The sequence below is a fragment of the Rana temporaria genome, chromosome 1 (assembly GCF_905171775.1).
Source record: "Rana temporaria chromosome 1, aRanTem1.1, whole genome shotgun sequence".
Taxonomy (NCBI): Eukaryota; Metazoa; Chordata; class Amphibia; order Anura; family Ranidae; genus Rana; species Rana temporaria.
The window spans coordinates 687,394,572-687,411,321 of record NC_053489.1 but is presented as its reverse complement, the minus strand read 5'-3'; the positions used below and the strand labels follow the sequence as shown (position 1 = coordinate 687,411,321).

Genomic DNA, 16,750 nt, shown 5'->3' with positions numbered 1-16,750 from the left:
GGCATTCTTTTGTACTGAAAACTCCCTTCTGGAGTAGAAAAAGCAGTTTTCTTTTTAGCAGCCTTAGTTAATGGGATTTGCCAATACCCCTTGGTAAGGTCTAACGTTGTGATATACCTAGCTGGACCTAGTCTCTCAATAAGTTCATCTACCCGGGGCATGGGGTAGGCATCAAACCGTGAAACTTCATTAAGCTTCCGGAAATCATTGCAGAATCGCAGAGTCCCGTTGGGCTTTGGTACCAACACAATCGGGCTCGACCACTCACTCTGCGATTCCTCAATGATCTCCAGGTCCAGCATCTTCTTTACTTCCTCTGAAACGGCCTTCCTTTGAGCCTCTGGGATGCGGTAGGGCCTGACAAAAACTTTGACTCCAGGTTCCGTGATAATATCATGCTCTATGATACTAGTTAGCCCCGGCAAGTCTGAAAACTTCTCTTTATTTCTCTGCAAAAACTCCTTTGCCTGCTGACTTTGGTATTTAGATAGGGTATTTGCTACTTGGACACTCTCCACCCCAACCTGTGGCTCAAGCCTTGCACTAGCCAGGGAGGTCACCGGTTCCCTGTCTGTCCAGGGCTTTAACAAGTTGACATGATATATTTGATACGGTTTCCTCTTGCCTGGCTGGTGGACTCTATAATTGACCTCTCCCACTTTTTCCACAACTTCAAAGGGTCCTTGCCACCTGGCTAAGAACTTACTTTCCACAGTGGGAATTAGCACCGCTACTCGATCCCCCACTTGGAAGTGCCTTATTTTTTCAACTCCCAGGTGTCCCCCTAACACATCGTTATGGGCCAGGTCCAGAACCTTTCGTCTATATTGTTGGGGTACCAACAATTGCTCTACCACATTTTCTCTCTCCTTGGTAACCCGATACAGCAACTCATTATATATTGCAAAGTGTGGCCACCTCTCATTCGCACCTGGCTCTTGGGGAACCCCATTTACTACTACCACTTGTTCCCGTGCATGGGCCAAAGTGGGGTCCTGCATCTGAGCAGTCCCAAATGCCCCATGGGGAACACCCAAATCCGGCAGCGCAGGGGCAGAGGCCACTTCCTCATCCTCTTCCCCCAGCATTACCTGAAGTGGGAAAGGCTCCTCCCCCTTAGTGTTTTGGTAGGTCTGTGGACCACATATCTTGACATCCTCAATAGTATCAACACTACTTTCATCACCATTAACCCAATCATTAGCATTTTCCCCATCTGGGTCCACATTAACGTTTGGCAGTTCAGGGTTATCCCTCTCAGCAGCAGGAACAGGGGGGCTAGTTTCTCCCCAGTCTCTGAACTGTTCTCCTTGTTCCCACAGTTTTGTAAACAATGGACAGTCTCGTCCTATTATAACATCATGCACCAAGTTCTTTATCACCCCCACCTCTTGAGTAACAGTGCCACATGCTGAGGAGATAGACAACGTGATGAGCGGGTACTCTCTAGTGTCCCCGTGAATGCATACCACCCGTAAAGTTTTTCTTACCGGACCGATCTTCCCAATCACTCTAGGATGAACCAGGGTTACCATGCTTCCAGAGTCCAACAAAGCCCGGGCAGGGAGGTGGTTCACTTGGACTTCACACTCAAACTTTTCCTCATCCAGGTCGAGGTGTGTGGTGCACGCTTTATGGGCACAAAAAGACCCCCTCCGAAGAACCCCGCATTCCATGGGCTCCTCTTGCAGTGGGCAGTGTGTCCGGGTATGACCCCAGGAATGACATCGCCAACATTGTACATCCCCTCCTCTCCGAACAGGAACAGAACGCTGCGAAGGTACCGGAAGTGTCTCTTGGCCTTCCGGGGTGTTTGTCCCAGGGCTCCTTGGAACATCCTTTCGAAGGGCAGCAGTTGGTCGAACAGGCTGTGGCAGACTAGGCCCTATGCGCTTGGTAGGTCCGAGCAGGTCCTCCACCACTGTATATCGTTCCACCATCTCAACAAGGAGGTTTGCTGTTTTGGGGTCTCCATGGCTGACCCACCATTGGAGGTCATCTGGCAGGGACCTCAGGTATCGGTCCAGCACGACCCGCTCCACAATTTGGGGGCCAGACAACACCTCAGGCTGCAGCCATTTTTTTACTAGTTGCACCAGGTCATGCATTTGAGACCGGGGTGGCCGATCTGGACGATATTTCCATTGGTGTACACGTTGGGCCCGAACGGCCGTAGTCACCCCCAGACGAGCCAGAATTTCTGCCTTTAACTTTTGATAGTCTTTAGCATCATCTGGTGGCAGGTCAAAGTAGGCTTTTTGAGGATCTCCAGTGAGAAAAGGAGCAATGAGGCCGGCCCACTGGTCCTGAGACCATCCTTCTCTCTCCGCTGTCCTCTCAAATGTAGCAAGAAATGCCTCTACATCATCGCTCAGGGATAATTTCTGTAGAAAATGGCTTGCCCTCACAGTCACCTGGTTGCCAGGGGCAACAGCCGCTTGTTCCCGAACCTGAGACAGCTGCTGCACTGCTTCCTTTAAAGCCGTCACCTGAGCCTGCATAACCCCTTGCTGCGTCGCTTGCTGGGCCGCCAACAGGCGAGTATTTTCTTGCTGCAGAGCCAGCGCCTCTTTGTGGTAAGTTTGTTGTGCCTCCAGCTGGGCTGCTAAGCGCTGATTAGCTTCCTCATTGCGAGTCTGCGCTTGCATGTTAGCCAAGGTCAGCAGTTTAATTAGCTCCTCCATTGCTTCAACTTTCAATGTTTGTGCAGCTTTAACCCAGGACATAAATTCAATGTACTGTCTCTTTAAATGTCAGTTCAATATAAAGTCCAATGCAAAAAGAAAAAAAGTTTTTTTTTTTTTTCTTCTTATGCCTGTTATTCTGTCCTGCCCGCATTCGAGCACCAGTGTAATGTTTGGGGGACCAGCTTGATCGCAGGACACAGGCTTTTTAAATCAAAACTAAGGTTTATTAAACTTAAATGGCTTAGCAGCAGCAAAAACAAAGGAAATAACAGTCTCACCGACTTGTACAGCTCAGAACTGCTATCGCAGTTCAATAGTCCTTGCAGGTAAGTCCTTCAGTAGCAGGCTTTCAGGCAACACACTGCCAAGTCCTTTCACAGCTTTTCATAGCTTCCACAGCTTTCCTTGTCCACCATTCACCATGCATAGACTCTCCTACACTCCTTCACTCTCACCTGCACTTCCTGTCTGCTTTAAACTACTTCCTTACACAGGTGCGTTAACCCTTTCCATTCCCTTAAAGGCACCACAGTCCAAACAGAGGGGAAATATAACGTCCTTCCAGGACCCAGCCATGGCGTCCTGTACAATATATACACTATTTTCTGTATTGTTTTCACTATTTAGCTGGCTAGTAGTATTAACAACAGCCATTTTCTCACATGAGCACTGTGGCATATTGATTGATGTGTATGCCGATACACTAATCCAGATCTGTGATTCAAGTTTAAAATTACTGTGTCACATTTGCATGATTTAAATTTAATTTATATATTTTCATAGATTGTTTGTATTTAGGTTATCCACACTTAAGATTGGGTACATTGTGGCCCTGATACATACATTTCACTTATGGTTGATGGTGTATTATATCAATACACAGTCCACACCCCCAGAGATTAAACCCTCTGGATAATTAGATCAGCGCAGTAACATTTTTTCCTTAGTTGCAGCACTTTATTGACATGAACAGGCATATCGAAGACTTGGACAACAGGGGCAGGAGGTGCAACATACGGGTGAGGGGGATCCCAGGGTCTGTAGAGCCTGAACAGATTGTCACAACACTCCAGAGGGTCTTTAACAGCTTGTTGGAGAGACAGCAGGATGCTGAGATTGACTTTGTGAGAGCACATAGAGCCCTCAGAGACTGTAGGTTTGTTGTTAAGTAGAATCTGTTTGTAATTTTGAACTGGTACTTCTTTAAAGTGTAGCTTCTGCCATAAAATCTTTTTTAAAGCTTTTCTGAAAATACAGAGAAGGCTTATCACCCCTGTAACATTTGTTTTGCTGTCTGTGTGCATCTGTTCAGAAGATTGCACCTCACTTTCTGTCCCAATGACAAATGATTTTTTATTTTTTATGATTGTGATAAAGCATGAGTGGACAGGAGACACCTCTTACAGGAGAGAATTTCCCTTCCTAGGGTGGATTTCCTCTCACTTCCTGTTGTCCCCTTCTGTTTACAAGTAGTCATTTATAAGTTGGATGTTTGAAAGTAGGGGCCTGCCGTATATACTCTGCAGAAATTTGGGCCCTAGGTGTTGGTGTTGCCACAACACTGTAAGCCCTCACAGTTAGTCTTGGTGGGTGCTGGAACGCCCTGCTGTGAAATATTAGATCAATAATTGTAATTACATGCCATTGTTGAACAGGGGCAGAAAAATTGGGCCTTAGGCACTGGTGCTGGTGCCACAACACTGCAACCCCTCACAGATACTCTAGTTGGAGCGCAGGAATGAGCCCGCTGCAAAGCATTGCATCAAAAAATTTAATTACACGCCCCCGTTAAACAGGGGCAGAAAAATTGGGCCTTAGGTAGAGTTGAGCGGACACTTGGATGTTCGGGTTCGGGTCCGAACCCAAACTTTAAAAAAAAAAGTTTGGGTTCGGGAACCTGAACTCGAACTCCGAACCCCATTGTAGTCAATTGGACACGGATTTTTTAAAAAAAAAAATGCGTGGAGGTCCCCGCAAATTCAATAACCAGACCCTTTAGGTCTGGTATGGATATTAGGGGAACCCCGCCGTCAATTAAAAAAAAAAAATGATGTGCGGTTCCCCCTAAATATCCATAACCAGACCCGTTATCCGAGCACGTTGACCTGGCCGGCCGCAGAAAAGAGGGGGGGACAGAGTGCGGCCCCCCCTCTCCTGAACCGCACCAGACCACATGCCCTCAACATTGGGAGAGTGCTTTGGGTGCCCCCCCAAAGCACATTGTCCCCATGTTGATGGGGACAATGGTCTCATCCCCACAACCCTTGCCCGGTGGTTGTGGGGGTATGTGGGCGGGAGGCTTATCAGAATCTGGAAGACCCCTTTAACAAAGGGGACCCCCAGATCCTGACCCCCCTGTGTGAAATGGTAATGGGGTACACTGTAAAACTCCAGCGGTGATAATCCACTCTTTCCCGGCTTCCTGCTCCAACGTTGTCCTGATCCAGCGACGGGTGCGGGTGATCTCCAGCGATGAGAAGATCCATCCATCCAGAGCGCAGCATCGCCGACCTCCTCTTACCGCTGGACACAGCCCAGCGAATGACGCGCTGAAGCTGTGACATTACTTATATAGGGGAGGCAGGGCCACCCGTCACGTGACCCCGCACCCTCTGACGTACCCTCTGCTATGTCACTGGGTAAGCCCAGTCTTCCCTCTTCCTGGGCTTTTACGCGTCAGATATGCAAATGAGGAGAACCGCCGATTCCGAAACGAACGCCCGCCGTCGCTTTTTTTTTACATCGTTTGCGTTCGGCTTTTTCCGGCGGATAGTTACCCCTGCTATATGAGGGGTAGCTAATGTTAAGTATGGCCGTCGTTCCCGCGCCGAGTTTCAAATTTTTACGTTGTTTGCGTAAGTCGGTTTGGAATACGGATGGCCGCAATTGACGTTGCCGCCGAAAACAATGATGTCCTAGCGACGTCATTTGGAGCATGCGCACTGGGAAATTTCGCCGCCGGCGCATGCGCAGTTAAATCGGCACGGGAACGCGCCTGATTTAAATTGTACACTCCCCCTAGCCACGGAATTTGAATTCCGCCGGGGGGAGTTACGATCCGCCAGTGCAAGTTTCGAGGTAAGTGCTTTGTGAATACTGCACTAGCCTCGCAAAATTGCACCGGCGGATCGTAAATCACATAGATTACGCGGATCTAAAGATCCTCTAATCTATGTGAATCTAGCCCACTGTGTCTCTATCTATCTCTCTCTCTCTAACTGTCTGACTGCTCCTCTCTGTAACAAAGCCAGAACACAATACACGAGGCCGCCTTTCAGGCTGCCTTTTATAGTGTGGGGCGTGTACTAAACCCCCCTGAGCCATAATTGGCCAAAGCCAGCCTTGCTTTGGCCAATTATGGCTCTTTGTTTTTTGCGCGCTGTGATTGGCCAAGCATGCGGGACATACAGCATGGTTGGCCAATCATCAGCGCTCAACGCCGCAGTGAATTATGGGCTGTTTTGTGTCATTCGAATTTGGCGCGAACGACCCGTTTTGTTCGAGTTTCGACGAACGATCGAACGACCGATGTTCGAGTCGAACAAACGTTCGTATCGAACGCGAAGCTCATCCCTATTCCTCACTAGGCATAACGTATCCACAACACAAACACCAATGGATGAAAAATGCATTATTTGTAGAATTAGAAAAAAATTAATTAGAATTAGAAACATTTATTAATCCCACACGGTTGTTATTTAATCGTATCCAATCAGAAATATAAAAAAAATGACAACATACTGTATTTATTGGCGTATAACACTCACCTTTTTACCCTGAAAATAGATCCTGCGTGTTATATGCAGGGGGCTCTGGAAAGTTTTTTTCCTGAGACTTCCCTCTTAAAGTTAGAGTGCGTGTTATACGCCGATAATTACGCTAGATATTTATCACAGCATTTGCCTTTGAACGAGAATTATTCTACATCACCAAAAAACACAAATAAGTGTAAAAATAAAAAGTAGCCGCAAATAAGGGGAGTGAGGACCGGTTCACACCTAGACATTGTTTAGTGAATATTCAGTTTTGCATTAACACACGACAGTCCATGTAACACGGGTTCCTATGGGTCACATTCACAGCTGTGCATTTTATAGAAAGGGCCGGGCACTTTTTTTCTGGTTTTTGGTTACAGAGACTTCAATGGATCAAAATGGTTTATTGAAAAAGACAAAATGCACCCGGAATATGTAAACTGTAACCTGCATAGGTGTGAACCAGGACTAAATGTAACAAATACCATATTTCTCAGATTGACAGATCACCATCTAGTGGCAGAACTTGTAAACTACAGGCTGCTACGATATTTATTATACAGAACCACACCTTCCTCCCACTTCTTGAAATGAAGAGAAATAAATACAAACCTGCACCACACATAGAGACAGGCTCTTTAGAAATACAAAAAGGTCTACAGAACCTCATTAAATGTATTATAATATATATACTGTATATATCAGTCTCTCCTCAATTCCCAGCTGGGCAGGAGGGAATAATCTCATCCATGGTGATGAGGAAGATCCCATTCACAATGTCTCCCAGCTGGAATCCTGGGGCCAGATTCAGATAGATTTCTCTATCTATCTGCTGGCGTAACGTATCACATATATACGGTACGCCGCCGTAACTTTGGGCGCAAGTTCCGTATGCAGAAAGAACTTGCGCCCTTAGTTACGGCGGCGTAACGTATGTGTGGCGGCGTAAGCCAGCCTAATTCAAATGGGGATGTTGTGGGCATGTTTTATTTCAAATTTAAGATGACCCCGCGTATTTTACGTTTTTTGTGAACGGCGCATTTCATGAGAGATGAATGGAAGTACAATCCAATGCACTCACCATGACAGATCGGGGGGTATGGGATATGAAGAACCCCCGGGGGGACACACACAGAAGGACAAATCCACACTCACATACACACATTGATTTCTATAATGTACACGGCTTTTCATTGTCAGTGTCACCCCCCCCTCATAATACAGAGGTCAGTGTCACCCCCCTCATAATACAGAGGTCAGTGTCACCCCCCTCATAATACAGAGGTCAGTGTCACCCCCCCTCATAATACAGAGGTCAGTGTCACCCCCCTCATAATACAGAGGTCAGTGTCACCTCCTCATAATACAGAGGTCAGTGTCACCCCCCTCATAATACAGAGGTCAGTGTCACCCCCCCTCATAATACAGAGGTCAGTGTCACCCCCCTCATAATACAGAGGTCAGTGTCACCCCCTCATAATACAGAGGTCAGTGTCACCCCCTCATAATACAGAGGTCAGTGTCACCTCCTCATAATACAGAGGTCAGTGTCACCCTCCCCCCTCATAATACAGAGGTCAGTGTCACCCCCCCCCCCCATAATACAGAGGTCAGTGTCACCCTCCCCCCTCATAATACAGAGGTCAGTGTCACCCCCTCATAATACAGAGGTCAGTGTCACCCCCCTCATAATACAGAGGTCAGTGTCACCCCCCCTCATAATACAGAGGTCAGTGTCACCCCCCTCATAATACAGAGGTCAGTGTCACCCTCCCCCCTCATAATACAGAGGTCAGTGTCACCCCCCTCATAATACAGAGGTCAGTGTCACCCCCCTCATAATACAGAGGTCAGTGTCACCCCCCTCATAATACAGAGGTCAGTGTCACCCCCCCTCATAATACAGAGGTCAGTGTCACCCCCCTCATAATACAGAGGTCAGTGTCACCCCCCTCATAATACAGAGGTCAGTGTCACCCCCTCATAATACAGAGGTCAGTGTCACCCCCTCATAATACAGAGGTCAGTGTCACCCCCCTCATAATACAGAGGTCAGTGTCACCCCCCTCATAATACAGAGGTCAGTGTCACCCCCTCATAATACAGAGGTCAGTGTCACCCCCCTCATAATACAGAGGTCAGTGTCACCCCCCCCCATAATACAGAGGTCAGTGTCACCCTCCCCCCTCATAATACAGAGGTCAGTGTCACCCCCCTCATAATACAGAGGTCAGTGTCACCCCCCCCCCCCATAATACAGAGGTCAGTGTCACCCTCCCCCCTCATAATACAGAGGTCAGTGTCACCCCCTCATAATACAGAGGTCAGTGTCACCCCCCTCATAATACAGAGGTCAGTGTCACCCCCCTCATAATACAGAGGTCAGTGTCACCCCCTCATAATACAGAGGTCAGTGTCCCCCCCCTCATAATACAGAGGTCAGTGTCACCCCCTCATAATACAGAGGTCAGTGTCACACCCCCCTCATAATACAGAGGTCAGTGTCCCCCCCCTCATAATACAGAGGTCAGTGTCCCCCCCCTCATAATACAGAGGTCAGTGTCACCCCCTCATAATACAGAGGTCAGTGTCACCCCCCTCATAATACAGAGGTCAGTGTCCCCCCCTCATAATACAGAGGTCAGTGTCCCCCCCCTCATAATACAGAGGTCAGTGTCACCCCCTCATAATACAGAGGTCAGTGTCACACCCCCCTCATAATACAGAGGTCAGTGTCACCCCCTCATAATACAGAGGTCAGTGTCACCCCCCTCATAATACAGAGGTCAGTGTCACCCTCCCCCTCATAATACAGAGGTCAGTGTCCCCCCCTCATAATACAGAGGTCAGTGTCACCCCCCTCATAATACAGAGGTCAGTGTCACCCCCCTCATAATACAGAGGTCAGTGTCACCCCCCTCATAATACAGAGGTCAGTGTCACCCCCCCCTCATAATACAGAGGTCAGTGTCACACCCCCCTCATAATACAGAGGTCAGTGTCACCCTCATAATACAGAGGTCAGTGTCACCCCCTCATAATACAGAGGTCAGTGTCACCCTCCCCCTCATAATACAGAGGTCAGTGTCACCCTCCCCCTCATAATACAGAGGTCAGTGTCACCCCCTCATAATACAGAGGTCAGTGTCACCCTCCCCCCTCATAATACAGAGGTCAGTGTCACCCCCTCATAATACAGAGGTCAGTGTCACCTCCTCATAATACAGAGGTCAGTGTCACCCCCCCTCATAATACAGAGGTCAGTGTCACCCCCTCATAATACAGAGGTCAGTGGCACCCCCTCATAATACAGAGGTCAGTGTCACCCCCTCATAATACAGAGGTCAGTGTCACCCCCTCATAATACAGAGGTCAGTGTCACCCCCCCCCTCATAATACAGAGGTCAGTGTCACCCTCCCCCCTCATAATACAGAGGTCAGTGTCACCCTCCCCCCTCATAATACAGAGGTCAGTGTCACCCTCCCCCTCATAATACAGAGGTCAGTGTCACCCCCCTCATAATACAGAGGTCAGTGTCACCCCCCTCATAATACAGAGGTCAGTGTCACCCCCCCTCATAATACAGAGGTCAGTGTCACCCCCCCTCATAATACAGAGGTCAGTGTCACCCTCCCACCTCATAATACAGAGGTCAGTGTCACCCCCCTCATAATACAGAGGTCAGTGTAACCCCCCTCATAATACAGAGGTCAGTGTCACCCCCCTCATAATACAGAGGTCAGTGTCACCCCCCTCATAATACAGAGGTCAGTGTCACCCCCCCTCATAATACAGAGGTCAGTGTCACCCCTTCATAATACAGAGGTCAGTGTCACCCCCCTCATAATACAGAGGTCAGTGTCACCCCCCTCATAATACAGAGGTCAGTGGCACCCCCTCATAATACAGAGGTCAGTGTCACCCCCCTCATAATACAGAGGTCAGTGTCACCCCCCTCATAATACAGAGGTCAGTGTCAACCCCTCATAATACAGAGGTCAGTGTCACCCCCCCTCATAATACAGAGGTCAGTGTCACCCCCCCCTCATAATACAGAGGTCAGTGTCACCCCCCTCATAATACAGAGGTCAGTGTCACCCTCCTCATAATACAGAGGTCAGCGTCACCCTCCCCCCTCATAATACAGAGGTCAGTGTCACCCCCCCCCTCATAATACAGAGGTCAGTGTCACCCTCCTCATAATACAGAGGTCAGCGTCACCCTCCCCCCTCATAATACAGTGGTCAGTGTCACCCCCCCCTCATAATACAGAGGTCAGTGTCACCCCCCCCTCATAATACAGAGGTCAGTGTCACCCCCCTCATAATACAGAGGTCAGTGTCACCCCCCCCCCTCATAATAAAGAGGTAAGTGTCACCCTCCCCCCTCATAATACAGAGGTCAGTGTCACCCCCTCATAATACAGAGGTCAGTGTCACCTCGGATGCCCACGTGTCCCGGATTGCCGCAATTAGCAGGTCTCTCCCTTCATTCTGAGGCAATACAGTGTCCCGGAATTGGCACCTGGCCCTGGACCGATCTGATGTCCCCTAAAATATCCCTCACATCGCTGCTGTCACTCCTTCTGTGGTGGGCCCCTGGCTGGTGAGACCCTTTTACATTAGCCCCTGGCTCAGTGCCCAAATGGTTGCTATCTGGCGCCCGCCTGGCATGTAGCAACCAGTGACGTCATGAGGAGGAGAGAGGCAGACCCCCAGCATTCACAGCACATGGGCGGGAAGATTTAACTTCCTCCATCGCGCCTACTCATTAGCTCCACCCACCTCCTCCCTGCATCGTCCAGCCAGCAGCATGCAGAAGTTCACGAAGGAGAGAGGAATGGAAGTACAATCCAATGCACTCACCCTGACAGATCGGGGGGTAAAATCCTCCGTCAGCTTTCCCCAGCAGCCAGCATTCTGTGCTGAACTGTCAGCACTTCACAGGAGCTCTGAGTGTGTGTCAGCCTGGAGGGAGCGCTGATAAGAGGAAGGTAGGCAGATAAGGGGTCATGACTATGGTAGTCTGATATTGCAACCCTCCTATTAACCTTTAACCTTCCCCCCCTTTGAACCCCTCTTACCCAGTAAGGACACTGACACAGTAAATTGGAGTAAAATTGGCCACAACAGCCATTTTTTTATTTTGTAACCAAATTAAATTATATTTTAACCAAACGTGAAATGGGAATTTTCAACAATTCCAACTTTATTATTAACAAATATTTTATCAAAACTCTTTTATTATTTACACCAGTCCCAATTGGTCTTTGACGGTAAACCCCAATTAACCTTTACTTCACCACCAACACTGAGTTGCATTACCATAACCGGCCTCCAGCCGAGCCAGCTCTGAGACACCCCTTTTTGTAACCTGCAGTGTACCATCACCGTATTACAGCGGACACCGTTCCACTGTAATAACCCCGTAAGGGGGGGCCACCCCACAGATGAGCCCCCCAACCATTTCCATTCCATCCGTTAACTGCCACCATCAAAGACCAAGGACCCCGCCAATGCTGTTGCGACAATCCTGCCATTGCCCTGAAAGAAAAGAAAACAAACGCACAACACCAAACACACACAACAAACAGGGAGGGTGGGTGGGAAAAGTCTGTCCTCCTTGTCTGCTTCCTTCCCGTGCTGTGCACGTGGGCCGCCCCCACCCCCCTTTTATACCCCTCCTCCTCCTTTCACAAAATGGACTCCAGCCTCCTCCCTTGCTACCACCTCTTTTCATTAACCCCTTGGTTGCCTACATACACCACCAGTCATGCCCGGCCCTGCATTATTTTCTTTTGTCCTTGTCATTCCGGGCCTCACTTGACTATGGTAGTCTGATATTGCAACCCTCCTATTAACCTTTAACCTTCCCCCCCTTTGAACCCCTCTTACCCAGTAAGGACACTGACACAGTAAATTGGAGTAAAATTGGCCACAACAGCCATTTTTTTATTTTGTAACCAAATTAAATTATATTTTAACCAAACGTGAAATAGGAATTTTCAACAATTCCAACTTTATTATTAACAAATATTTTATCAAAACTCTTTTATTATTTACACCAGTCCCAATTGGTCTTTGACGGTAAACCCCAATTAACCTTTTCTTCACCACCAACACTGCGTTGCATTACCATAACCGGCCTCCAGCCGAGCCAGCTCTGAGACACCCCTTTTTGTAACCTGCAGTGTACCATCACCGTATTACAGCAGACACCGTTCCACTGTAATAACCCCGTAAGGGGGGGCCACCCCACCGATGAGCCCCCCAACCATTTCCATTCCATCCGTTAACTGCCACCATCAAAGACCAAGGACCCCGCCACAGCCCGAAAGGGAAACCCCCTTTTCCTTACGGGCCCCTCCACACCCGCAGGGCCCTCTGAATTCCCTCCTGCACTCCCAGGACCCACAGGTCCGTACCCACATCAGTTAGGTGAACACCGTCCCTGAGCAGGTACAACCCCAAATTAAGCTCCAATTCTCTGTGTCTCACCACTAAACCCCCATGTTTGGCCACAAACCGCCCCAGCACCTTGTTTACTTTTATTCTCCCTTTGTTGACCCGGTCCACTGACCTTGCCATACGCCAAGTAGTTCGTGCGACAATGTCAGACCATACTATCCCCTATCGGCCGGATCCCCAAGTCGTTCCCCCCGACGTGCAACAATAGCACGTCGGGAGGTCGGTCGAGCCGAGCATAACGCTGCACTTCAGGCAGCACCCTGCTCCAACCCATCCCAGGGATACCCAACCACCTGACCGTTGCCTCCCGCCTGGAAATCCCCAACTGCCTACCTCCCGGCCTAGCATCAGCTCTCCTGGCACCCCTACACACATATGAATGCCCCATTATCCACACGAGGCCTGGCTTTACTCCATCTGAAAAAACAAAACAAACAATGATCATCCACACCCTAAACATATTGCAATAAACCGGCCTTTTTACCCTGTTCCCACACCACTCATAAATCCAACGCCAAGTGTGGGCGCACGTAAGAGCGAAATCTCCTAGATTCCCATCTCCCGATTCGTTTTACTGCTGCCTCATCCAACCCGCACCGGGCCGCCTCGGTCGCCGCCCCAATGCGGAAGGAGTGCGAGGCAAACAGCCTCTCATCCAACCCCGCCTTCGTCAAACATTTCCTAAACAGGGCCGTAAATTGAAACCGTGAAACAAAAGACCCGTCCCCATGCATCAAAAATGGCCCCCCCAACTTAGGGCGTACCCTAAAAAATTCCCTTACCACCCCTACCGGACAAGCCTCTGAACCCGGCAGCGAATACAACGATACGTCCACCCCTTTTCCCCATTGATCAGTTTTTGAGCGCCTAAGGCGAAAAACCACTTTGCCTTCCGCTAACCGAACGTCATTGACCAATAAACCCCCGGGAACCCGCTTGGAGGGACTTACTAGCTCCCCCACCCGAAACGCCCCGAAAAAAGCGACCGAAAACACCGCCCGAAACAACCGTATTTCATATGCGGACGAACAAACCTCCCCCAATACCCCAAAAATTCTGCGTAGTACGGAAAATGTCACCGGCCTCCGCGCATCACTGCTCCGACGTCCCTTCTTGTATCCCTTTACCGCTTGCCTTACCCAAAACGTCTTCGTAAAATCCTCCCGCCCCTCCAGTTTAAACAAAAAGGCCAGGGCCGCCAGCTTCTTTTCCAACGCAGAGACTGACCCCACCTTTTCCATGTGTCTAGACACAAAATACACCACTAACCAGCCCATCTCCATGTCTGCCCGCTCCACCTCCGCCAACCGCTTAAAACCAGCCCATTCCGCCCATACCTTAGCATATGCAGTCCACGTCGGCCCACTCACCGACCTCCTGAGCCAGTCTGCTGCGGCTCCAAAGCAAGTCCCCACATCCACCCTGGGCAAGGAACCCCTTCCGCGTCGGCCCCTGGAGCCAGCTCCCTGAACCTGTCCCACTGGAATCGAGACAGGGCGTCAGCAAGCCTATTATCCACCCCCGGAATATGCACTGCATACAGGAAAATATTCCACTGAAGACAACGTAACACCAGGTGCCGCAGCAACCGCACCACCGGAACCGATGAACCGGAGATACGATTGATGACCTGCACCACCCCCATGTTGTCGCAGTTCAACCTGATCTTCAGATCCCTGCATTCTGCCCCCCATAGCTCAATCGCCACCACCACTGGGAATAGCTCCAGCAGCACCAGGTTCTTTTCAAAACCCGCCGCCACCCAGGACTCCGGCCATGCCTCCGCGCTCCACCTTCCCTTAAAGAAGGCCCCGTAACCTGTGGATCCAGCCGCGTCCGTGACCAGGTCCAAATCAAAATTGCTGAAGGGGCCAGACATCCAAATGGCCCTCCCGTTGTATGTCTCTAGAAATGTGTCCCACACCTGTAAATCAGCTTTTAGATCCCTTGTCAACCTAATATAGTGCTTCGGTGCACGAACACCCGCGGTTGCTGCCGACAGCCGTCGGCAAAAGACCCTGCCCATAGGGATGATGCGGCAGGCGAAGTTCAATTTTCCCAATAACGACTGCAACGTCCGCAACTGAACTTTGTCCTGCCCCACCATCCCCCGAATCTCCATCCGGAGATTCTCAACCTTGTCCCTCGGAAGCCTACACTCCATTTTTTCTGAATCAATCATGATACCCAGAAACATCAATTCCGTGCGCGGGCCCTCCGTCTTGTCGGCCGCCAGCGGCACTCCGAACTTCTCCGCAATGTGCTGCAATGTCGCCAGCAAGACTGCGCACACTTTGGATGACGGGGGTCCCACGCACAGGTAGTCATCAAGATAGTGGATAACTGAATCCACCCCTGCCACGTCCCTGACCACCCACTCCAAGAAGGAACTAAACGTCTCAAACAGTGCGCAGGAAATCGAGCATCCCATAGGCAAACACTGATCCACGTAAAACCCCTCTTGCCACCGGCAACCCAACAGCCTAAAACTGTCCGGGTGAACCGGCAGCAAGCGGAACGCAGCCTCAATGTCCGACTTCGCCATCAGGGCGCCCCTCCCGTAACGCCGCACCCACCGCACCGCCGCGTCAAACGACGCGTACGACACGGAGCATGCTTCTGGATCTATTGCGTCATTCACCGACCCCCCCTTTGGAAAAGACAAGTGGTGAATGAGGCGATACTTGTTTGGTTCCTTCTTGGGCACCACCCCCAGAGGTGACACTACCAAATCCGGCAGTGGCATCTCCGTGAACGGCCCAGCCATCCTGCCCAGTTCCACTTCTTTTGCTAGTTTTTTCGATACCACTGCAGGATTCTCCAAGGCAGACCGCAGATTCTTCGCCAAGGGTGGCACCTTCGACAAAGAACTGGGAATGACAAATCCCTCGGAGAACCCCGACGCGAGCAGCCGAGCTGCCGCCCTATCCGGGTACCTATCTAGAAAAGGTCCCATCTTTTCCACCCTCACTGGCGTTACCCCCTTTGCTAGCAGCGTCCCCCCCCCCCTCGCTTGCCCTTCTTAAAACACCGTGACAGGGGGTGAGCACCCCCGCATCCGGAGCACTCGTGCTTAAAACGACAGGTTCCCCCAAACTTGCAGGAACCTTCGTTGAACTGCCAGCACACCCCCCATTTTTTCCCGGCTGGCGATCCAGAGGTGGGTGTACCCCCGGCCCCCCCCTGAAAAAACGGTGTATTAGTCCTGGGAGCGGAAATCATCCGCATCCACAAGCTAATATCCTTATGGTCCCAACGCAGAAAAGGGCGAACCGCCCGCCGCTGCCGAAACTGCTCGTCGTACCGCAGCCATCCCGTTCCCCCATAAACCCGCTGTGCTTCCCCTATGGCGTCCATGTAGCAGAAAAGCGCTGAACAATGCTCCGGGCTTTTCTCCCCAATGACGCTGGCCATGATTGCAAACGCTTGCAGCCAGTTGCTAAACGTACGGGGAATCAATCCATACCTCCTCTTTTCCTCATCGTCCTTCTTTATACCATCCGGTTTAACCCTGTCAAGATTGAATTTTTCTAAAGGCAACAGGGAAAAAATTTCAACATACTCACCCTTTTCTATCTTATCTTTGACCTCCTGTTTCAGATGGGACCCCAGCGGACCCTCAAAGCATACATACATTTCCCCTCTCGCCGCATCTTCCAGCCTAACTTCATCCACCTTGCCCCCCCCCCCCGGGCTTCCCCCCCCCTGCGGCGTCTCCTGACCCACCCTCGGGTGCCGCCACCTTTTCCCCCCCCACAAGGACCGGTGCCCCCACCACTACGGGGACCCCCCCCCAACATTAGCCCCCAACCAGGGCGCAGCCTGAGGTGGCGTCCCCAC

The 16,750-nt window shown here is 50.3% G+C and overlaps 1 protein-coding gene across 2 annotated transcripts in view; it reads left to right on the top strand.

Moving 5' to 3' along the window:
* Positions 1-16,750, top strand: part of LOC120924718 (cytosolic phospholipase A2 gamma-like) — a 553,986-nt gene that overhangs the window by 209,585 nt on the left and 327,651 nt on the right. The gene's annotated exons all lie outside the window — the stretch shown is intronic.